General features: G+C 44.2%; 1 protein-coding gene across 7 annotated transcripts in view; it reads left to right on the plus strand.

The window, feature by feature from the left end:
* Positions 1-536: 536 nt before the first annotated feature.
* CHRM3 (cholinergic receptor muscarinic 3) overlaps positions 537-25,595 on the plus strand; it is a 457,818-nt gene continuing 432,759 nt past the window's right edge. For 4 of the 7 annotated variants that reach the window (XM_084781760.1, XM_084781758.1, XM_084781762.1 and 1 more), the window contains exon 1: positions 564-1,458. The gene's annotated coding sequence lies outside the window, so the exon portion shown is untranslated. Of the gene's footprint in view, positions 1,459-25,595 lie in introns of all 7 variants that reach the window. The other 3 variants (XR_014779253.1, XM_084781759.1, XM_084781755.1) reach the window with 3 other exon arrangements.

Raw genomic sequence — 25,595 nt, forward strand, 5'->3', positions numbered from 1 at the left:
ACTGGGTGACTTGCCAGAAATCCCACAGTTTAGGAAGAGGGATCAGAAAGATGAAGATGAGAGTTCAAGACAGACCAGAGGAGGGGAGTGGAGGGCTGGAGAAGGAAGGAAAGGGAGGAAGGAGAGAGAGGAAGGGAGGGAGAGGGAGCGCCCGTCTACCTACCTAAGGAGACTGCACGTTTTATTTTTCTGATTAAAAAAAAAGTGTGCGCGCATGCGTATATGCAGGCGGACGCGTCCTTTCACCTGTGCTTCTTTAATTTCTCCTGAAGTGTAAACTTCTGGGGAGAAAAAGCTGAGGTGTCCTTGCTGCTTCGCTCTACATAAACAGACGCTCCTTAAATCTCAAATCCTCCGCGCACTGCCCAACACTGTCTCCTCGAGAAAGGTTGGCAGCGAGGTCGTATATTTTCAGTGAACTGAGGTTTGCTCATCCATAACCTGAGCCCAAGAAATCACCTTCTTTATATACCCTTCCAAACAACTGAAGGAAACCTATTTCATATTTCAAGTGGTACACGAAAGTCACCAACTTCAACCTTTGAGGCACCAGGGCGCAACTAGGGAGCACGTGAGGCTACACTGGGTGGGTGGACACTCCTCGCCCAGGCTCTGTGCCAGGCCTCTAGCGATCCCACCCGAAAAGCACCCGGGATCTCCTTCAGCTGGCTTCCCTCGCCCCTGCCAGGCAGAGAACACAGCCAAAACCCGCACGCGGGGAGAAGCGTGGAGCCCGCAGGGCCACTGGGCATGCTCAGAAGCGGAGCAGGTTTGGGGCTTCAGCAGGCAGCTAGTGCGTTTCTCCGAAAGAAGGAAAAGGAGCAGGAAGGGGAGGAGGACTGGGGCAGCGGTAGCCACGATCGCCACCACCAGGCAGAGAAAGAGTTCGTGGGGAGGGACAGATCTCCTCCCACTTGGAGAGCCTTCTGCCTGCTTTTGGAGAAAAGAATAGGCGGTAAAGAAAGGGAGAAAGAGAAAAGGAAGAAGTGAGAGAGGAGGAGGGTTAAAAAAAAAAAATCCTAGGCGGAATCAGAGAGGGCTGGGGAGGGCAGGGGCGCGCAGGACGCGGGGGCGGATCAGCCGAGCCCCAGTGCAGTAGCCCAGGCAGGTGCCACGGCTGCTGCCCGGAGGCGGCATGTGACGCGCGGCCGCAGCTGCCCGCGGGCGGAGCGCGCTCGGACCCGGGGAGCGCAACCGCGGGCTGAGTCGGCTGCAAGCGGGAGCTCAGCGCTCGCGACCCACCCGGAGGAGTCCGCAGCTGCGCTTGCACCCAGAAGCCTGAGGATGCAGACAAGGGCGGCTCCGGGGCGCGAGCGACCCTGAGGACAGCCGCGGTCTCGGAACCCCGAGCTGCGAGTGACCGAGGTTCTACGGAGAGGACTGGACTGGACGGTCCGGGAGATTTGGGGGAGGCGCGGAGGACTCGAGTGGGACAGCCACCTGGAGCGCGACTGCCAGGTAAGGACACGCGGCGCTCGCCGCCGCGCCGGGCAGAGCGGCTGGCGGCGACCGTTGACCCGGTTTCTTGCCTTATCTGGTGGTGAAATAAAGGGGAAAAAGTTTTCCTCGGCCGTAGGAAATTTGTTTGCTGGCAGAGTTTAAAGGAGGGACTGGGTAGGGACTAAGAGAGGTGATTTTGTCAATCTGGAGGGACGGGAACCGAGATCGGTCTGGTGAGGAGTTGGTGCGCTGAGAGCAAGGGTGGAAAATGCAGCGCGCCTGGAAAAGGACAGGGACAAGCATTCCGTGGGCGAGAGAGCCTAGGTTGGCCCACCTAGCTCCCTTGGGCTTCTTTTTTCTCTCTCTGGTATGCAGGATCAAAACGCGAAGCAGGGGGAGGGGGGTCCAGAGCTGCGTGTCTGTGCGCGTGTGTGCTGGGTCCTCCGTGTGCCTTTTAATACCTTTCTTTAGAAAAGCTAAATCAGACCCCTGCCAACCTCGCAGCGAGGGGCGACTGCTGGGGTTGCTTTTCTGGAGCTAAGAGGCATACTGGAGCTAGGAGACAAGAGTGCGCTTCTCCTCTGGCTTAGCAAAGGCTGCTAAACTACACCAGTTCTCTGGAGCTCTCTCGCTCTGGCGCTAGGAGTTACAGAGCGCAGCTTGTTGGTTTCTAAGCTGTATTAAGCCTCTGAGGTTAGGGGAATGGTTGACACCGAGGGGGTAGAATTCACTTGTCCACTCCATGCTGTGAGTGTTGGAACTGTGGCCCTGCCCTGCATGTGAGACTCTCCCTGCACTCAGGGTGGAAGTAGGAGAGGAAGCAAGCTTTGGAGACTTGCATCCATATGGACGTATTAAAAAAAAGCCCTTGATTTATGAATAAGTGTTTTTTTTAACCTGTCCAAAGTCTGTAAGCATATATGCTGCCACCCACCCACCAGGCTCCACTGATATTGTTGGCAGGGTTTTGACAGGGTGGTAGACTCTATGCTGTTAGAGAGACTGACCGTTTTATTGTGAGCTTTCAGCAGATCTTTCCCTTTTCTCTCGGCTTCTGAGATTCCACAAGATAGAAAGTGTACCATTCCCCAGTACACACACACACACACACACACACACACACACACACACACACAAACAGCACCCTTCCCCCTTTCTCAATTACTATTTGAAAACAGAGCATATTCTTAAATAATAATTATGGAGCCCAGAGGGTTTCATATTGGAAAAGAATTCATTCTGCAGGAACCATTCAACACTGTTTCCTGTGTTTAAAACAATGCTAGTGGATTTGTTGGAGAGATTTTGCAGGAAGATATACCTTCCAAAGAGGAGGAAAGGGAGCCTGGAATAAATATACACACAGGGATGCAGGGTGGGGTGGATGGATGGTAAAAGGACAGAGGTCTTTCTGTTTCATGTGCTGTGCCACTGGTGGCTCCCTGTTGTTCCAGGAGCCTTGTTGGGGGAGTATGGAGCATGCTTGCCTCTTTCATGTGTGTTCTGGTAGCCCACAACAGTGTAGTGTGAAGCACACATCTGCCACCAGATAATCCCTTCTTTAGGTTATGTTTACGTACTTTGTCTCAATTAGCTTACCCTGCAGTTTAGCTACGGTCATGCCAGGAGGCATGCCATTTCTGAAGTTCCATTAAGAGCACATGACTTTAACACAAACTACTAAGTTAAAAATAAGAATGACTGCAGATCTGATAGGGACTGTACCCTATGCCGGGAGTGGTGTTCTGAGATTGAGTTAAACATGAAAATAAAAGTGATGTAAGACCTTTAAACACAATAGTAGATAGGGATTTAAATGGATTCAATAGTTTAATGAGAAAATGAGAGAGAAGAAGGGCCTGGTGAAAACGCCTGTGAGCGTAAATCTTTGTCCATAAAAATTATTGTTAGAAATTAAAAAAAAATATTGTTAGGCAAAGGTATAATTTTGACCAATAGACTATGTGGAATTAAGTGGGATTTTGATAAAGACCACATATTAAGATAAGAGTAGCTGTGTCTTAAACCTACTTTGGAATTTATGTAAGAAACTCCTAAGCTTTAGGGAAATCTGAAAGGATTCACTACACTGCTTTTTTTTTTCCCCTGAGAGAGGGATAGCTAAATTCTGCTTCATACTTGTTTCTAGAGATTTCTAAAGCAAGGATAAGGACACTCTTTAAAGTACATCTTTTCACTTTCCCTTATAAAAAAATTAAATGGCTTATCTTTTACAGAAAAGAAAAAATGTTGTTTTAAGCTAGAATATATGAGAATGCAAGCCTCTTTTCATCATATTTTAGTTTTTAATAGCAGACAACCTGTTGCACGTGAGTTGGGGGTAGGGGAAGTAGACAAAGCTAGCATATCTTGGGTCCATGTTAATAAACTAAATTAGAAACATAAAGGTTATATAAAGTCAAAGCTTTCTGAAGTGCTAACTTTTTTTTAAGTTTTTCTTCCATTTTTTTTTAAAAAGCTAAAATATCATCACGTATCTTGAGCCAACATAGTGTCCTTGCCTAATAATGCTGTTAGCCTTGGCAGGTTCAGTTGCTTACGCCCAAGGGGCCTGGACATCGTCACTGTTAACGATGAGGAGCCTGGGTCTGGTTCACAATGTGGGGATGTTTCCATGCACAGCAGCTGCGGTGGCCCTGTTACAGCAGGGGTCAACAACGGAGAGCTGCACAGAGCTGGGCCCAGCTCCCTGTCATGTATCAAGCCTGATTTTGTATCGTGGTCTGTTCTGACTGATACCATTACATTCCTCAGCACGGGTTTGAAGAATGGCTAATTGGAAACATTTTCTTTCACATGGTATGCTTGTGGGTTGAAAATGTATCTTCCTTACAGAGAAAGATTTTTAAAAGGCATGTATGGCTCCAACAAAAAGAACTAATCAAACCCCTTTCCTATTTTCATATCTTAAAGAATCAGCATATACAAATATGCCTGGCACTTAGTTGTTAAAGGAAGCCTATACATGGTTTCCCAAAATATGGTATTTATGAAATGCAAAATCAGACTATTTATTTATTTATTTATTTATTTATTTATTTTTGTCTAGAAGTTTCTTTGAGTCTGGTAGAAGTTCTGTTTTGGTTCTTATCCATTTTGATTTGGACTGTCAAATTCAAAGGAAAGTTTTGGCTTCATGACAAGATCATGTAATGAGTTTAACATGAGGCAACACCAGTCCAGGTGGATGTCAGGTTCGAGCGTCTGCCCGACAGACTCTGCTTTCTGTTAAGGAAGCTGACTAGGCCTTGGATCAAGTACAAGGCTGACTGCTGAGCCCAGATTGTTCAGTGTCCAAAGGTGGCTCCCTCCGTCTACCCCTTACAGACAGCCTGCAAGGGCCAAAGCTGTCCCTTTTAGGGACTTAGCTTGCTGTGCTCCTGAGTGCCTTACACTGTTGCATTTCTGGCCGGTGGAAACCTTCATTGGAACTGGCATTGGGAGCTGTTGATAATAAGAAGCCCCCCAGATCCTCCATGAAGACTGCAAGGCCTCCCAAGCTTTTTATTTCTGCCCAGCATCTGCAGATGTCCGTGTTTGCTCATCTACAATCAAGGCTGGCATGAGGAGAGAGCCCATGAAGACGGAACACTTTTGTTCTGTGTATACGCATTCACCTATGTGCGGGCCCATGTGTGTCTCAATGTCAGTAAAAAGTGTCTGCTCATGCTTGCAGCAGCCTCACTTCGCTGGGGCTCCTCTGCCTTGTTTTCGTGACACAGGGTCTCTCATTGGCCTTCATCTCACCAGGCAGAGAAAGCTGAATATGACTAGCAAGCCCCTGAGGCCCAGTTATCTTTATTTCCCCAGCACCTGCTGATCACAAGTGTGTGCCACCATGCCAGGCTTAAGGGGAAAAAAAAAAAGATGGATTCTGAGGATCAACTCCAAGTCCTTTTGCTTTGCAAGTCAAACACTTTACCAATGGAACTATTTCCCCAGCCCCCAAAATATCTTTTGAACAAACTCATAGGCACTCTGCAGTGGCCTGCACTCAGAACCCATGCCCCCTCAGTACTTCCAGAGAGAAAGAGAGAGAGAGAGAGAGAGAGAGAAAGAGAGAGAGAGAGAGAGAGAGAGAGAGAGAGAGAGAGAGAGAGAGAGCGAGCGCATGAAGAGCCACTGTGAGATGACTGCTCAGCCTTCGGCCGCTGTGTGTGCCTGCCATCCAGGAGTTCTGGCGGTGTGCACACCCTTCAGGCTTCTGGCGGGCTCTCCTCTGCAGGTTGGCAGTTTAAATTCTTCCCACCTGTTGGAGCTTCCTGACCCTGACCCTCCTGAGGCCAGAGGACTCTGGCAGGCATGCGGGTATCATCTAAGCCCTTCTCTGCAGACAGCTTCAGGCTGCCGTGCTGCCGTGGGCGTAGCATCCACTGGCCATGACCACAGCCTCGCATGCCAAGCTGTCATCTTCTCCACAAATGTGCCAGCTCACCATGAAGCCATCCAGACTATGATGCTTGTAAGAAACTGGCTATGCAATTGAATAGGAAGAAGCCAGCAGGTGCATGGAGGACTCTGAGGCCCTGCTGTTTCCTTGCGCTCTGCAAATGGCTCCAGGACCTAGCCAACTTTACTTGTTCTTACCCAGTTAACACTGCCGAAGGATCTACTCTGAGTTCCTTGAGCCTGTCCTAGTCCTTGTGGGCTGCAGTTGTTCCTTGAGCTCCTAAGCCTGAACTCTCATCTCACTGTTATCTCGCGTGACTAGGCTTCTTTTTTGTATTTTCAGTTCACCTTTTCAGCTCTAGGTTTCATGTTTTGCCTGGAATAACTTTCAGCGATGACCTTGACAGTCAGCCATGCTCTTGCCAAGACTTCTCTCCAGGAGCAAGACTTCATTCTATTATTTTCAGTCTCCGATTCAGCTCCAGGGTGGACAAAACCCCCTGGGCCTAAGGCACAGTCCCCCGTCCTGACGATGCACCAGCCACACTTCCTTAGAGACTTGTGTTGCCAAGTTCACCTAACAACTAAAATCTCCTTGTCTGTCATTGTTGGCCAGATCAAATCTCAAGCCTCCACACCCCCTCCTGGCCACTGTAATTTGAGTTGCTGACTATCCACTGCCAAATTAATCCTCCGTTAGGTCATTTGTTCTAGCCCAGCCTTAGCCTGTTTCCTGCCCCCCACTGTTCCCTTGGAATCTGGCACACCAGCTGAGCTGTGACATATTCCACCTTCGGTCACCTCTGACACAGGAAGTGACACCAGCACAGGCTGCCTGGCTCAGACCAGATATTCTCCAACCACCCAACCACCGCTGCAGATAAATTCCAACAAGTCAACCCAGCATCAAAGGCCGTCAGCCTGTTTCATAAAAACTGGCCACCAGCCATCAGCATTTGTAGACCCTGTACTTAGGGGCATGAGATGTCCTGGTGGTCTTCTCCTGAGCCTGGTCATTTGTCACAGGGAGATACACTGTGGGCTTGGGCGCAGTGTCACTCTGACATATACCCACTACCATGGCCTCAACTGGCAGAAACCTGGTTACCACCGTTCATGGATGCACTGAGCCAGGGCTTACCTCCAAATGATGTCCTACATCATCAGTAGTACCTCACAGACCAAGAACTTGTCATTCCCAGCACACTTGGGCTCTTTGGTTCAAATCGGTAGCGAATGTTGATTCAGTGTATGTGTGTGCATATGTGCTTGCTCGTTAGAAAAGTGTTGAATGCGGTCACTTTTGTGAAAGTCCATGTTCTCAGTAGAGAGATGACTGAAAACACTCATCTTGTTATGTGGACATCCCCCAACAGTGGCGCTTAAAAACTGAGCCTCCCACAGATGGCATCCTGTCCGCTTTGTCTCATGTGAGTGGCAGTGCAATATCATGTTTGCAGAGTGTTCCAGGGGGACATAGGGAGGCCGTGGAACCTCTATCTGGACTTTTCCTTTCTTAGCTCCCTTTCCACAAGTTCTCCCCATTGTGCGGGGCCACAAGCGCTCTACAGCTTTCCTCAAGTGCGGGTGTTACTCCACTTTCCTGTCATAAATTAGTATTGATCACTTAATTTATTGAATTATCGGGAGCTGAAAAAAACCTATGTCTAAGTAATTGCAAGTCATTTCTCTCTCATCTGAATTCTGGTGGAACTTCCAGTCTTTGGTATTCTATTTGACAATGAAGGATAAAACTCAGGAAGTTTCATGTTGATTTTCTTCAGAGTTGACTGCATGAAGAGTATATTGATAAATTTTAGTAAATATCTTAGTTTGAATACTATGAATAAATCTACCAACCCATCAGTCATCAATATCTGTTATTTATCACTCATCCACTTAAAAGTGATATTTGTTTATCACCTTTCATCAATATATAGCATCCATTTAACAATGCTACCTATCTGTCTTTATCTTTACTCTCCACGCCCCACCCACTCTTCTCTAGCAGGGCTCCTAGAATGAACCTGATTGGGGTGACAAGGGAATAAAGACAGAGCCAGGGGATGCATGGAAAACTGAGATCAGATGGTCTGGGTTCTCTGATGGGCAAACCTCAGGGCTCTGAAAGCTACTGTGCTTACTAGATAGAACTGAACAGGGAGGCCAGGTCATTGCTTACAGCTGAACAGGGAGGCGGGGTTCCTACATACAGATGAACAAGGAGGCAGGGTTCTTACATACAGATGAACAGGGAGGCAGGGTTCCTACATACAAATGAACAGGGAGGCAGGGTTCCTACATACAGATGAACAGGGAGGCAAGGTTCTTACAGACAGATGAACAGGGAGGCAGGGTTCTTACATACAGATGAACAGGGATGCAGGGTTCTTACAGACAGATGATCAGGGAGGCAGGGTTCCTACATACAGATGAGCAGGGAGGCAGGGTTCTTACAGACAGATGAGCAGGGAGGCAGGGTTCTTACAGACAGATGAACAGGGAGGCAGGGTTCCTACATACAGATGAACAGGGAGGCGGGGTTCTTACAGACAGATGAACAGGGAGGCAGGGTTCCTACATACAGATGAACAGGGAGGCAGGGTTCTTACAGACAAATGAGCAGGGAGGCAGGATTCTTACAGACAGATGAACAGGGAGGCAGGGTTCCTACATACAGATGAACAGGGAGGCAGGGTTCTTACAGACAGATGAGCAGGGAGGCAGGATTCTTACAGACAGATGATCAGGGAGGCAGGGTTTATGATATACAGCTAGATCAAGGAGATGGGAAGGAAGCCATCGTGGCCATCCTCTGCACGCAGTGTCAGCATTCACGTGCAGACAAGGAAGGCAAGGCCGTGCCACTTTCCCATGGGTCTGAGGGTCCAGAGTCCTTGACGCTATGTCTACATCCACAGCACACACTCTGTTAGTCCTTCAGTCACCCAAGGCTCCTTCCGCTCCCAGCAATTGCTATCTACCACCAATCTATCATCAGTCTCTATCATCCGTCACTGATAACCTATTTATAGACACGTGTGTCATTTCTACATATAACTTTTATATCTGTCACCTACTTTTCATCAACATCTTATCACATGTCTTGTGTGTGTGTGTGTAATCTATCTACCATCTGTCTTTCATCTACTTATCAGTATTTACTTTTCCTCTATCAAACATCAATTTCTATCAAAGGCATCTAACTTTTGAGGCCCTAACTCCCTCTTAAATGGTCACAGCAGATTCTCCTCTTTGTGATTCCAGCTCCAGGCCTTTCTTATGCATGTGGTCGCATTGACAGTCTACCTACAAAGTCCAGGGAAATGTTTCCTTCAAAGATTCTTTTTTTTTTTTAACCTTAAACAAGTCATCTGCCATATCAGAAAGTCACAGCTTCTGGGAAGTAAGAAATGAGTGTGTGTGTGTGTGTGTGTGTGTGTGTGTGTGTGTGTGTATTTGAGGTTTTTTTGAGACAGGGTTTCTCTGTGTAGACTTGGCTTTCCTGGACTTGCTTTATAGACCAAGCTGGCTTCAAACTCACAGAGATCTGCCTGCCTCTGCCTCCCACATGCTGGGATTAAAGGCATGCGCCACCACTGCCTGGCTATGAACATATTTTTTTTGAGAGCCATCATTCAGAACATGTCAGATATTAACAGTGAGTGCTGTCTTTGTTGCTTCTTTCACTATGATAAAAAATAATCTGACAAAAGCAACTCAAGGGAGAAAGGACTTACTTGGCTCATAGTCTCATGGCAGGAAGTCAAGGTTACAGGAGCATGCAGGAGCTGACACTTTGCATCTACAGTCAGGAAGCAGAGAACAGTGAATGCTTAGGCTAGTTTTCTTTCTCCTTTTTATTCAGCCTTGGACCTCAGCCCACGGGATGGTGCCATCCACGGTGGGTGGGTCTTTCCATCTCCATTATTCTAATCTAGGTAATCATCCACAGGTTGCCTGGAGCCTAACCTAGTTTACACAAAACCTCTTGGGCACACTCAGAGTCTTCCCATCAATGTAAAGTGTGTTCCTTCATAGAAGATTCTAGATACCATCAAGTTGGCAGTTAAGATTGACTACCACAAGTACCTTAGGTATGACTCTACAGGCAGGCATCTCGCAGAGCAGCCTGTGCCTTGAGAACTGAATGCTACATGCTGATTTACTCCAGACTTAGAGAGCAATGCAGGGCAGAATCAGACAGCATTCATACCTCCCTACATCTTACCATCACCTGACACAAAATCTGACTTCTGGCTTCATAGAATGTACTTTTTGTGTTTTGTTTTGATTTTTTGTTTTTGTTTTTGTTTTTCTGAGACAGGGTTTCTCTGTCCTGGACTCACATTGTAAACCAGGCTGACCTCGAACTCACAGAGATCTGCCTGCCTCTGCCTCTGAAGTGCTGAGGTTAAAGGTGTGCACCACCACATCTGGCTATTTTCCAAAAGTCACCTGCAGTCTCTGAGTCAATTCCCTTGGCCTTGTAGCAACATGTTTAACCCCCCCCCCCCCCCCGGCCCCAATTGTCAGGACATTCCGTGCCCTGGTCTCATCTGCACAGTTTTCCAACACCTCTTCCTCAGTTTATAACATGTGCTTTTTTCAATGTAATCCATATTCATGGCTTCCATCACCGAGTCAGCATGAATCACTCTTTCTCCCCAAACTGACTTAGCTTCAAGAAAACTATCATGACACACTTGCTCAGGGGCCTCTGTTTTCTCCTCCTCCTGCTCCTCTCCTGGGCCTCCTATTTCTACAAACAGCACGATCATCCTACATTTCCACATAATCTTGATTTATGCCTTCCCTTCCCCTCCCACATTGTGCCAGATGCCGGATCCTAATACTCAACCAATCATGGCTCTAACTTCTTGGCTACTCTCCTTTCCTGCTATGAGCATTTCAATTCATCAGCTTTCTATCTTTAATGTGCATTCAGCTACATACAGAACTTGGTAAACTGCACACTTTGATGCATGAGGTCTGGGAGAGGCATTTTCGACTGATTTTCATGGGCAGAGCCTCATCTGAGTTCATATCACACTAAGGAGAAAAACAGGGGTTTTTTTTAGATTTATTTATTTATTATGAATACAGTGCTCTGCCTGCATGTAGGCCTGCTCACCAGAAGAGGACACCAGATCTCATTATAGATGGTTGTGAGCCACAAAGTGGTTGCTGGGAATTGAACTCAGGACCTTTGGAAGAATAGCCAGTGCTCTCAACCTCTGAGCCATCTCTTCAGCTCCTGTAAAAAGCAGTTATTAAGCCTTTTGAACATTCCTTTTAGTGTCTGAGATCTCTAGATTCTATATTTGACTAGAGTTTCTCTTTCCAATCCATTTGTACAGATTTCTTATTGAAGATGAATTTTTATCATTTTTGTCTTGAGTCCAACATCTTTGTTAACATCCTTGCCAACTAGCAATGGACTAATCACTAAGTGTCTTGCACCATCCATCCTGGTCCCTGGCATGATTTGCATTTTAATTTCAGTCTCAAGGTTTCCTTTCTCTTAACCCTCTATACTTACTATATTTTCTGTTCTGTCCTTGTGCTGGAAGGATGCCCTCTCATCTGTATCTTCAGAGATCGGGACTTTATCATTTTATCAAGGATTACTTGAAATAACACTTTTCCTTAGCAGTTCCTCTCCTGGTACTCTGTCAAAATTACCATCTTCTCATTGATCCAACACACTGTTGTTTTGCTTATGTATGTACATAAATTATTTCAGACTTCAGGTCATAAAACCCTTAGGCCTCCTTTCCAAGTCACTTTTGCCAGACCCAAGCATAGTCTTCCTCTTAGATGATTGATATGCACATCTGCATGTAAAATATGTAGCTACAGAGCCTTTGCTGATGTCTCACACATACAATTTAAACATGTCATAGGCAGATGATTTTGAAGCTAACCATGACTTCACCTCCTTGGAGGTAGCCAATCTTGGTGCATAATCTTTCTTGCTTCGGCTCCAGAGCCTATGTAGTAAAGGTTTAGTTCTCAGCATCATTGTTATTGAGAAGTTGTAGAAACTCTTAGCAGTGGAAGGGTTTTCGCTGGTGGTGGTGTGATCTCACACAGGCACTTCTTCCCCCCCCCTTCATTCTCTGTCCCTAAGGTGAATGACCTCTACCACACAGTACTACCACAGTCTCTGCCTCCATATAGGCTAAGAGCAATCAGCTCAGTAAACCATGGATAGGAACTGTGAGAAAGGGAAAAAAACTTATCTGTTCATAAGTCAATTTATCAGGTATTTTTCATAGTGATGGAAAGCTGACTAACATATACATGTTGTAACATTTACTCTCTACAAACCAGGGATAATAATAGAGTTTTGCAACTTGATTTGAAATGTAAATCACCTCCCTATTTTTAAAATCTGAAGTTCATTCCAAAACATTGACTGATTTAACTGCATTAAAAATCATCCACTTAAAATGGTCTTAAAGTATAGAAATGGGTTTTCTCTGAATTTCTTATCAGTTAAGCATGCCTTTTTTTTTTCCTGCAGTGTTCCTCTGCTCCCAGGATTACATAAGGCCTCGTAAAAATAAGGCACAAATAATGCTTTAGAAGGACCATGCTGGTGTGATTGATGCCTTTAGCAGAGCTGAGTGATGGATTTGTGGAGCAAGAGTGATCATTCATTTTGAAAACACACTAAAATCATGCTGTTTGGTGATAAACACACATACTGCTATATTTATGTTGATATGTAATTTTACACATCATAAAACCTATGAAAATTATGGCATATTCTGAATTATGAATGTATATATATTTATCATTTTAAGAGCTATTTTTTGTGTGTATGAGTGCTTCTACACACACACACACACACACACACACACACACACACATAACACCATATGCGTGCAGCTCCTGCAGAGGTTAGAAGAAGGTGCCTAAATCCTGAAACAGTCGTGAGTAACCATGTGGGTGCTAGGAACTGATTTCAGACCCTCTGCAAAAAGCAATCAGTGTTCTTCACCATTTACCTCATTGTCCCGGCCCCACATATTCACCTATTTCTTGAAAACACACACACACACACACATACACACACACACACACACACACACACACACACACACACAATATTATATATTACATATATTAAATATATATTATATATACATATTATTTTTCATTTCAGAAATAAAAATAAAGTTAAAATACAACAAAAACAGAAATATTTAGCAGATATTTAGCATATTTAGGAAAGCCATATAACAAGGGAAAAAAACAGGAGGGGAATGAAAATAAATAAAATTCAACATGAGCTGTGTGTTCTCACGTGAGGTGAGGGTGTTGTTTATTAAAAAGAAAATTCTTATGGAACTAAAACTTAATGGTAATGAGTGTCCATCACTGCTGTGTTGAAGTTAGTAACCCCAGCTGTGCGGCACAGGCTCTTAGTCTCAGCTAGTCCTGTGGCTGAGGCAGGAGGGTCACTTCAGCCCCACAGTTCCAGGCCAGCCTGGGTGGTGTGTTTAAGGCTCATGACTAAGATTAAACATAATGAATCTATTTTGAGTCAGAGAGGTGAAAGGTCATCTCCTAGGGTAGAGGGAGGCAGGCATGTGCTTGAAGGGCCTGAAGGTATCGGCAAGACCGATGGAGAAGCCACACAAACGCACAATGTGAGCTAAGATAACAAGGAGTTGCAGTTTTGAAGCTATGAGATTGCTGCAGCCCAGATGAGTAAATCACACAAAGACTATCTCTACATTGTTCAGACTCTGAAATACTTGGTTCTTTGGTTTGGTTGACATCTCCTCCCTAAGATAGCACATATTTCTTATAGAACTTAGTATGAGGAAAAATTGAACCTCTTTGGGGATAATGAAAGCTATTTTCTGAAAATGAAATTAAGCCATGTTTGTTTCTGTTTTGCACTGGCTGCTGGGAAATTCGGACCTAAAAATAACACACAATCATAGTGGCAAATTTTGCCTATTTTTTCGATCTATTGCCTCTTTTTTTCCCCTAGTATTTTTCAGTTTTTGTTTTTAATATAATCATGCTAAGATTTGTGGGGAAGTGAACAGGACACTCTTTAGGAATAAACAGTGTAAAATAATGTCTATGGACATATGACCAGGTATTAAGGATAGAAAAAAAAAGGAATATATAAATGCCTTTAAAATGAAACAAAGCAGAGAAAATGAGGTGTTGCCTACAAGATCTCTTCAGATGCCTGAAGCCACCATGGACAAAGAAATCAATGTGTAGATGAACGCAGAGGGAACCAGTTATGACGGTGCTGGCAATGATGTCATAGAACTCCCTTTATGGGGGTAGAATTTCATCAAGTAATCAAAAGCACCCTCCCTCAAGTGTGCAGTTAACAAATGAAATTGGTGCATCACATGACAGCTTGATATATGCAATGTTATAAACTAGATCAAGCTAATTATCATATTAGCCACTGATATATGTAATGTTTTTGTAAGCATGTTCACAATCTACTCCTCTGGGAATTTTCAGACTTATAATGCATCGTGTGTGTGACTTCTAACCAGACTCATTGTGATGTTGGATAGATCTCTGGGTATTGCCCATTCTGACTATCGGAAGTCCAGACCCTTTGACCAAGATTTCCGTACAAACTCCCCATAACCTCTAGCAACCACTGTTCTACACCATAAGTCTTGATTTTCGTAGATTCCACGTGGTATTTGAGTTTCTGTGTATGGCTTGCTTCATTTTGCCTGACGTCCTACAGCTCATTCATGTAGCTGCAAGTGAAGGAATTTCTCCTGTTAAGGCTGAATGGCCTCCCTGTGTGCATGTATCTGTGTGTATGTGTATGTACATGTGTGCATGCTTGTGTGCATGAATATGTACACCACACTATTCACTCATCTGTAGAAAATTAGGTTGTTGCCATATCCTGTCTATCATAGATGATGCTGTGATGAGCATCAGAGTGCATCAATCTCTTCAACACATTGATATTGTTTCTTTGAATATAGACCCAATGGTTAGATTGTTGGATAATATATTGGTTCTGTTTCATTCTTTAGGAACCCTTTTTTCCACAATGGCTGTCTTAATTTGTATCCCCAGCAACAGTTTGTGAAGATTCACTTTTCTCTGTGCACACAAGCACACCAACAGGTGTACAGTGAGATTTCACTATGTCTTATCTGTCTCCAATCACAGTTCATTATGTTCAATGGTTCTTTTATGTGCTGCCCATTTGAATGTTGTCTCGTAAGGAATGCTTAGATATTTTGGCTGTTTCTAGCTTGTGCTTCAGCCTTACCATTGAGTTTTTTGAGTTTCTTACCTATTTTGGATATTACCTGGTGCACATTTTGTCCGTAGGCTGTCTCTGTACTCTGCGAATGTTTTCTTTTCTGTGAAGAAGTCTTTTTTTTTTTTCAGTTTGATGTAATCCCACATCTATCACTTATGCTTTGTCTTCATAGCCCAAACATCAGGACCAAGACCAAATTTAGGTTTTCTCCCAGTAGTATGCTATGGGTCTCATGTGTAAGTTGTTAGTGTATTTTTTTATTTAATTAATTTATTCAGATTACAACTCAATTGTTATCCCATCACTGTGTCTTCCTGTTCCTCCCTCCCTCTTACTTTCACCCTATTCCCATCCCCAGGTCTATGACCGACAGGGACCTTCATCCCCACTCTATGGTCATAGGCTATCAAGTCTCATCTTGGTAGCCTGCTTATTCTTTCTTTGAGGGCCACCAGGCCTCCCCACCAAGAGGAAGTGGTCAAATATGGGGCAGCAGAGTTCATGTCAGAGTCAGTCCCCGCTCTCCACATAACTGTGGGGAATGTCCTGTCCATTGGCTAGATCAGAGTAGGGGTTCGATGTTTACTACTTGTATTGTCTGTGGTTAGTGCAATAGTTTGAGCAGAGCCCCCTGGGCCCTGATCCACCCATCACGATGTTCTTCTTGTAGGTTTCTAGGACCCTCTAGATCCTTCTATTTCCACATTCTCCTATATTTCTTTTATCTAGAGTCCCAGTAGGATGTCCTTGCATTTATCCCAATCTCCTGGTAAGTGAAGATTTTCATGGGACATGCCTTTTGGGCTAGTGTCCAATTATAAGTGAGTATATTCCATGTGAATCTTTCTGCTTCTGGATTAATGCACTCAAGATGATTGTTTCTAGTTTGTTGTTAGTGTGTTTTAAGTTGAGCTAATATATGTGAGTTAGAGTGAGAGTTTGTGTGGTGCGAGAGTCCATTGTGTTCTCTTGCATATATCCATATGCAGTTTTCCTAGACAACATTTGCTGAACTAGATGTTGCCCTTTCTCTGCTGTTTGATATTGGTCAAAAATCAGTTGGCTGTAAATGTGTGGGTTTAATGTTCTGCTCTCTATTCTGCCTCAGTGCCATCCATGGTTTATGGTTGTAGCATGTAGCCTTTAATAGAGATCACCATGCTTACATAGATATGTGCCTTCGTGTGTGTGTGTGTGTGTGTGTGTGTGTGTGTGTGTGTGTGTGTGCTTCTGTGTCAGAGGTCAATTACAAAGTGTCTTCCTGTACACAAGATCATAATCTTGTTAAATCTCACTAAATTGAATGATTCCTGGAAATCATAGGCTTGTGTTTTATTCATGAGTGTAGCCCAAAGGCTCAACCCAAATGAAGTGCCTGCTGGATTATAAAGTCCCACCATGAGCTGACTGCATCTCTTTTACTGTTCCTTTTGGGGGAGAAAATGCAATTTGAGGTGTGGCAGTTTTTTTTTCTGGTACCCTGCTATTAGCAAAAGAGCTTATTTATTAGGGAATACGGAGCCGTCCCCCCTGGCCCCAGCACCTGGTGTACAGAACATCTCAGAATTTCTCCAGCTGAGATTCAAGGCTTGGTCTACATAGAGCTACTTTGCACTGGTGGCTCTCCCGTGTCCAGGATATGATCCCTTCTGAGAGCAGTCCACAAGTGGCTCCCCTGGCCAGCTGAATATAATGGACATCTTTTTTTCAAGTAGTCATTTTTTGATTGATTGTCATCTGTCACAAAAAGGACAGCTGTGCTGAAGGTTCCTAGTAACAATTTTTAAAAAAAGTCTCCATCTCAGAGTTTTGGCATTGGATTACTACCATTCTCTTTGCTGTTATGAAACATCTGGCAAAGTCAACTTAAGAAAGGGAGAATCCGGCTTTGGCTCTCAGACTGGGGACATCTTACTTCACAGGGAGGAAGGCTTAGTGGCAGCAGTGTGAGGCAGCTGGTCGGGAAACAAAGGAATAATGCCCATATTCAGTTTGCCTCTTTGTTTTTACTTAGTCTAGTCTCAACCCATTGTACAGCCAAATTTGGGGTGAGTCTTTCCATTGCAGTTAACCCAACCTGGAAATTCCTTCACTGAAAGAGGTTTGTCTCCTGGGTTATTTAAGCCCTCCCTCCACCCCTGTCAAGCTAGGAATCACTTCTAACAAGCACAGGGTTGATGGCGTCTCAAACACTGCCCCCCACGTTATGGTGGTGCCTGCAACTTGGGGATTTAATCCAAATGTCAAGCGGAATCGTGACAGATACAGGAATTGTTCATCTCTGCATCATGAACAAACTTCTAGCATGGTACTCACTTTGCTAAAATTTCAGACTTACACATTGATGAGAGAGGGGAGAGAGGGAGAGAGAGAGGAGAGAGAGAGAGAGGAGAGAGAGAGGGAGAGAGAGAGGAGAGAGGAGAGAGGAGAGGGAGAGAAAGGGAGAGGGAGAGAGAGAGGAGAGAGAGAGAGAGACAGAGAGAGAGACAGAGAGAGAGAGACAGAGAGAGAGAGAGAGAGAGAGAGAGAGAGAGAGAGAGAGAGACAGAGAGAGAGAGAGAGAGAGAGAGAGGAGAGAGAGAGAGAGAGAGAGAGAGAGAGAGAGAGAGAGGTTTTAGACTCTTTTGCGAGTAGGATTATTAGCCAGATTGGCAAAGGGTATGTTAGCTTAGCTCTTCTCTGTGGCAAGATGAGTCATTCAGTTCAGAATGTGTCTCGGGCCTGTGAAGAGTAGAGAACTTTCTCACAGAGGAATGTAAGCACAGCAAGCGAAAACGGATCTTAGGTGTAGAAGTAAAAGAATCTTCCTCTGTCAGAAACGCCCAGCAGTATCGGAAGATGGTTTTGTTTTGTTTTGTTTTGTTTTTTGAGAAATATGGTTAGCAGTTTTCATAGGATGTTATAAAACAGAAACTGCATCTCAAAATGTAGGTGATTCTTGACATTTTTATTAGCTGCTTTTGTTATGTCATGCAGCTGACATAAACAGAGAGGAGAGAGGGGGAGAGAGAAAGAGAGAATGTGTGTGTGTGTGTGTGTGTGTGTGTGTGTGTGTGTGTGTGTGTGTGTCAGTGTGTGTTGTGTTGCTAAGGGCTGAGCCTAAGGCTTCACACATGCCAGGCAAGTACTCTAACTCAGGCCTCTGTCCCCAGCCCCACAGAGCATATTCTTGTTGGCATATGATACTAAATTTGAGGAAGACATATGAAAATCACTTATGTGAGCATAGTGGAATTTCAAAAAGTTCAATGGGAAGAGTGTCATTGCCTCCCACACAGTAGTTTGGTTGACAAGAAGACTCCGAAATGTGAACATACTTCATTTTTCCCATTTGTTATAGGACATTTTATGTTATACTATCATATTTAAATGAACAAAATATAATAATCATTTACACTAACTACTTTCCCACAAATTCAGTGTAAAGTTGCATATTGTTAACAATAAACAAAACTATAGAAACAACTATAAAACAGAACTAGCCACCCTCCTATCCTTAGATTTTCAGACATTCCTGTGATGCTGTAGAGTCTTGAAGTAGACTCTCAGCTGTCTACTGTCAGGTCTTTTTCAAGTGTTCCTCCTGAATGTACATTTGTTCTTTAAATTTATTTTATTTAAGTCCTTCCATTATATCAGGTAGAGTTACAAAGGCCAGATATGGGAAAGTAAATAGGAAAAAAGATGCTAAGGCACCAGCCAAGGACAATACAGGTGGTAAACTTTAAACCCCTACCCAGATCTAGCCAAAGGGCAGAACATTCTCCACAGTTGAGTGGAGAGTGGGGTATGACTTTCACACGTACTCTGGTGCCTCATATTTGTCCATGTCCCCTGGAGGGGGAGACCTGGTAGCACTCAGAGGAAGGATAGCAGGCTACCAAGAAGAGACTTGATACCCTAGCATATAAAGGGGGAGGAAATCCCCCTTAGGAACAGTCATAGGGGAGGGGAGTAAGGGGAAAATGGGAGGGAGGGAAGAATGGGAGGATACAAGGGATGGGATAACCATTGAGATGTAACAAGAATAAATTAATAAAAAATTTTTAAAAAGTAAAAAAAAAAAAAAGATGCTTGCTTTGTGGGGTTTACATCCTCATGAAAATACATAGAACCTACTCTAGCATCCACAAAGGATTCTGAGCAGTCCATTTCTCTGTGGTGTCAAGAGGAGGCATGGATGCGTTAGGACAGTGCGGCCACTCGAGTGTGTGACCGTTCCTATCCTTTATGTTCCTCCACTTACCTCTCAAGTATGATGATTGGGTTAAATTTTTCTGAACATACATATTGACTGGTTTTAGGAAAGTTAGACAGCCCACACTCATGGCTGCCACTAGATGGCAGACATCTGTCCAACCAGAGGGTTGTTTTATTTATTTATTTATTTATTTTTAAATAAACATTTTATTGTTGACTCTATTGGAAAATAATTATTAGGTTGGTTTCAGCTAATTATATCTTCTTTTTTATTTTATTTAATTAATTTATTCAGATTACAACTCAATTGTTGTCCCCTCACTTGTAGCCTCCTGTTCCTCCCTCCCTCCCACTTTTACCCTATACCCCTCCCCTATATCTGTGACCTAGGGGGACCTCCTCCCCCACTATCAGGTCTCATCTTGGTAGCTTGCTTATTCTTTCTCTGAGTGCCACCAGGCCTCCCTACCATGGGGAAGCAGTCAAATATGGGGCACCAGCGTTCATGTCTGAGTCAGTCCCCGCTCTTCACTCAACTATGGAGATTGTCCTATTGGGACTCTAGGTGAGAGAAGTATGGGAGAATGGGGAAATAGAAGGATCCAGACGGTCCTAGAAACCTACAAGAAGAGCATCATTACAGACCAATCTGGGCCCAGGGGCTCTGCTCGAACTACTGCTGCACCAAGGACAATCCATGCAGTAAACATCAAACTCCTTCTCAGATCTAGCCAATGGACAGAGGGTTGTTTTAAATGATTCGTAAGAAACCACTTGGCAGAATGAAATCTCAGTTCCCTGGGGGGCTCAGAGTTGAGTTGCTGCTGTGCGGCACCTTCCATGGGTTTCATATGTTAAACATGACAGCTCTTGCACTGGCCAGGATCAGGTTTGCAGTTTGGGGACCTCCTTTGCTCATGGAGAAGAAGGTGTCTGAATGCTACATTGAAAGTAATGTGGATTACACAAATCCACACACTGTCAGACTATCAGTGTATTTTCACTTTTATGGTAAAATTGGCTTTTCAAATGGTTACTTTAGGGAGCAGGCTACATTTTTCAGACCTGTGAGAAACAACCACCTTATTTGCCTATGACAGCAGGAAAGAAAAAAACCTAAAATCTGTCAGCCTGATGCCAGACACCTTCCCTTAATGTCCAACTTGCTACAAAAATCCAAGGGAAATGATGTCCGAATATGATGCTCTTCTAGTCAAGGCACATGTCTAAAGGCATCTTGGCCCACTGGTAGAACAGAAAACTGACCCAAATTGGAATAATAAGGACCACTCCCGTCACCCCAGTACTAATTTCAACTACCTCCCATACAGTTTGGAACAGTGAGGATGCCTTAGTATGTGTTTCCTAAGCCCAGCCCAAACTAAGCTGTAACAAAGTCTTGCCCTGCCTTGAAATTTATGAAAATGACAGACCAATTACAGATGCTGCCGTCTGGCTCCCTAAGCAACTTGGACAAGTTGGCCATAGACAGCTGAGTCTAACGGGGGGCCTAAAACAAATCACCGCAAAGCCTTGACCCTAGATGTGTGTTTATAATCTACAAATATGTTCACTTGTAAAATGGAGTCACTCGAGCCAAGTGGATTCAGAGGGTAAGAAGCCAAGTCCCTTTGGATGGGTAACAGGAATGTATTCCTTTAAGGGATTTCACTAGGGAGATATTTTTTAAGCGGATGGAGATCCAGACTGGATAGATGAGTTAGGCAGCAGATGCCTTATAAGAGGAAAGCCTCTGCAGGTTTGCGTATCTACCAAGAAGGAAGAACACTGTACTGCGGTGCCTTTTCCTTTGGTGTTGAATCCATTCGGAACATTTCTTTAGCTTAGTTTTGTTTGAGGCCCTATCTTATGTAACGTAGGCAAGCCTTGAACTTGCTGTGTAGCTGAGCTTGTGATCCTTCTGCCTTTGTATCCCGCATCCTAGATCACAGGCCTGCCATCAGTACAGCCACGCCCAGTTTACATCCTGCCTTGGATCCAAGCCCGGGCTTTGTGTGTGCTAGGCAAGCTCTCTGTCCACTGGGCTACAGGGCCAGCCTCACTTTGGAGTATTCTCTTCCTAGGAACCTGCACAGTTTTTTGTTTTTGTTTTTGTTTTTGTTTTTGTTTTTGTTTTTTATGAAATTTTCAACATTTTTACCTAGACGTCACCTGATATCCCAGCACTGTGGGACACGCTCATCTAAATACCATGTGCCTGTCCTGCCTGGCAGCATCTTCTTCATAGTCACCAAGCATGTGTTTGTTTTTAATTTGTTCTGAAACACCCATTGCAGTAGGAACTCTATCAGACTGGACTTTGTAATTTTATCATTAGAATACTGTCTGCTGTGGGATGTGATCATCCCCTTTGTGTGTACTAACTTGAATGGTGAATGCTCAGGCAGCCCACGGCTCTCCTCTTCCCCAACTCCCTCAGCTGAACCCAGGGCCTTGCTTATTCATGCTAGATGGACAATCAAGCAAACTGACAAAGATGCTTAGCTCTGTGTCCAAGAATGCTGAGTTGTTTTGGTTTATCATTAGAAGGAAATAAGAGAATATCTACTCATTAATTTCTAAATTTTAGGAGTTCCACTCCCATGGGCACCCATTTAATGTGGGCCTGGTGACACGGGACCTTCGCTTGGGGTTCTGAGGTAGGACATCATTTCAAGGCCTGACTGGTCAATTTAACTTTGTTTCAAAAAGAAAAGCAAACAAACAAACAAAAAACAACCCTCCCAAAACAAAACTTACATAGGGGTTGAAGATGGAACTCAACAGTAGAGGGTTTACCAACCATGTAAGAGGTCTTAGGGCAAATTTCCAGTACAAAACAAATCAACAGACAGACAAATGTTCATTTTCACAATTAGGATATATATATATATATATGTTATAAGAAAAGTAAGGATGTTATTTTAGGACGTAAAGGGGAAGAAGAGAATGAAACAGGATTGTTCTGAATCTGGAACTTATGGCATTAAGACACCAAGAGCCGAGGAGCTACTGTGACAGTGCCTAGTGGCCCAGACATAGCCAGTATCAGCAGAAGGCACCAGGCATGAGTGCTCAGGCTCAGCTCACTTTGAGCAGGTGTAATAGGTTGGGGTGTTGTTGTTGTTTTGTTTTGTTTTCTTTATCCTCATTTTTTCTCTGCCTCCCTTCCTCCCTCTTCCCCTCCCTCCTTTCCTCAAAGTCTTTTTATGTAGTCCAGGCCTGTCTGAAACGTACAGCCTTCCTGTCTCTGGGTAGCCAGGATTACGGGTGGCAGCTGGCTCATGAAGCGCAGTTCTTCTTGTCCCCACGTCCCAGGAGACTAGTCTCTGTTCTTCTACCTTTGAACCTATGCCTGCTCCAGAAATTCTGCTGTGGGTTTCCAGGCCCTCGGCAGCTGGAGCTGTGTCACAGGCATGTTTTAGTTCAAGATTTCCAATTGTCTTAGAGTTTTATTGCTGTGAAGAGGCATCATGAACTAAGGCAACGCTTATAAAGGAAAACACTTAGTTGGGGCTGGCTTACAGTTTCAGGGGTTTAGTGCATTGTCACCATGACAGAAAGCATGGCAGGGTGGAGGCAGACATGGTGCTGGAAGAGATGAGAGTGCTACATCCTGATCTGAAGGCGGCCTGGAAGAGACTATCCTCCTCCACAGGGAGGGGCCTGAACATAAGAGACCTCAAAGCCTGCCCTCACAGTGACATACTTCCTTTAACAAGGACACACCTACTCCAAAAGGCCACATCTTCTAACAGTGCCACTCCCTGTGGGCCAAGCATTGAAAGGCTCCAGTCTGTAGGGGCCACACCTATTCGAACCACCACACCAACTTCCTGGACTTGATAGCTACCACTTTCCATTTCTGAGCAACCCAAAGAAGGCCTCTGTGGGGCCTGTAAACCAATCTAGTAAACCTTGATTTGGTAATTGCATGTGTGAGATAAATTCTGTATCTCTGGAGAATCTTGGATATTGAGAAACCTGGCCAATGGGATTTCTAATATTTCAATTTTATTTCAGTTATTTTGAAGTACATTAAATTAACTAAGGGTTAGCTATAAAATTGAATAGGTTTTCCACATTAAAATCCTGGTCTTGAGGTATTAATATACACGCTAAAAATAATTTATTTTTGTGCTTGTCGAGTATTTATTGAGTGGCTACCTTCTTCCTTGTTGGCAAGAAATAGCCTTAAAGAAAAGGGTTTTTTAAAAAAACATGGCTAGAAGGATGCTGCTCTGGTAAAGTCAAGAACAGATCTGTTTCTCTGTGATATAAGTTGAACTTGACTAGGTGGAAGACAGTCTGGGGCCTGCTGTTTCTTTGGAATGCAGGAAACACCAATCCCAAGCTAACTGAAGTCTGTCCCAAGGAGGCACAGGACCACAGCCAGTGTGAGCTATTCCATCTCACACAGCTATGCGGAAACCTTTGGACTACCAGTCAAACCAGAAACCATTCTGGATACAGTTGTGGATTCAAAGCAGGGGTTTGGGAAGCTAAAAGATCATTTTACCTGGAAAATGTGGACATTCAATAATATTTAGAGTCACCATGATTTTTCAGCTCCCTTAAAGATCTGTAGTATCTGGGGCTTGGTGCTGAGGAATGCACCGAGAAAAAAACAAAATGTATTATTTTCAAAAAAAAAAGTGTTTCAGACACAAGAACAATTTAATTTAGAATATTCAGTGTTCTTTTCTATCATTTCAAAGAACAGTTTGATGTAGAATTTTGAGATGCTTGATATTAATTTTGAAATTGATTTTCAACGACAAAATGTTCTGTGCTCCTTGAATGTGAAGCCCTTCTTGGTTTTATCAGCTTACACTCTACAGTTCTCCAACTGTAATTTTCCTGAAATTCCCTTCTAGTTCCCTGGAATCCAGGATTTTTCAGCTGGATTCATCTCAATCTTGTTCCTATTGGTTTTAGTTTCCCGATAACCCCCTACCCCATGAAAAGTTAATATCACGTGTGCAGTGTGCATGCTAATATCATGTGGCCACTTAGAGGGTCAGATCAGAAGTTGATGCTTTGTTTACCATGTCCTTTGTTCACTAATAACCCGCTTTTACTCCTTAGGGTGATGTCATTCCCACAGGACACGCCCATCAATAATTAATGGGGCCGGAAGGCATTTCCTGGGTTGTAGAGCCTTCTGACCTAAAGGAGAGAGAAGCCGTCCCACAGCCCTCCCAGCCCACCAGCACTTCAGTACCCAGCTTCAGCAGCACATATTCTGTGTCCTCCTGTCAGTACATGGTAGCCCCTCCTCCACCCTGTTCTGCATCCTGCCTGTCTCTGCTGAGGGCTTCTGATCTTTCTGGTCCTGGCCCCTGAGCAGAAGCACCCGCTGATCTGAAAGAAAGTTTTCAGTTCGCTGCGTTGCCCCCCTCCACCCCCCAGTGCTTGGTTCTGAGCAGCGGAAAACATCAGTACATTTCTCTGAGGCAAAATAAGAGATTTGAGGACAATTTCATTTGTCTTCTGGCTTCTTACCACTGTTCTCAGTCTCGAGGCAGTGGGTGTTCTTAAATTTACTTTGTTCCAACTGGGAAATTTGCCTGTAAAATCCATATAAAATATTCCCCAGATATATCCACTGGGTTTTTAAAAACGTATTTCATTGTTCTGTTCTTGTTCATGAGAGAGAGAGAGAGAGAGAGAGAGAGAGAGAGAGAGAGAGAGAGAGTGGATGGATGGATGGATGGATGGATGGATGGATGGATGGATGATGCAGGAACATTAGCATGTATGTACATGCAGGAACATTAGCATGTATGTACTTGCAGGAGCATTAGCATGTATGTACATGCAGGAACATTAGCATGCATGTGCATTCACATGTGGAGGCCAGTGAACAACTGTCATTGTTGTCACATTTAAGACACCATCCACCTTGCTTTTTTGAGACAAGGACTCTCATTAACCTAGAATTTATCAAGCAGGCTCTGGTAGCTGGGTTGTGAGCCCCAGGCATCCTCTTGTCTTTTTTTTCCCACCACCACCACCACACCATCACATTTACGTTGGTTCGGCATATCAACTCAGGTCTTGATACTCCCACACTAAGCATTCTACTGGCTGAGCTATCTCCGGAGCCACCGATGAGGTTTGAAGCATTTAATACATAAGTTTTGTCTCATCAGATTTGGGGCAAGAAGGAAACAAAATGTATTGGCTCCCTTATGCACAGGGCAAGGTTGATTCTTAAGGCCTGATGAGTATCAGGCATGTGTTTGGTCCCTACCTAGAC

The sequence above is a fragment of the Acomys minous genome (assembly GCF_964271855.1).
Source record: "Acomys minous genome assembly, chromosome: 5".
Taxonomy (NCBI): Eukaryota; Metazoa; Chordata; class Mammalia; order Rodentia; family Muridae; genus Acomys; species Acomys minous.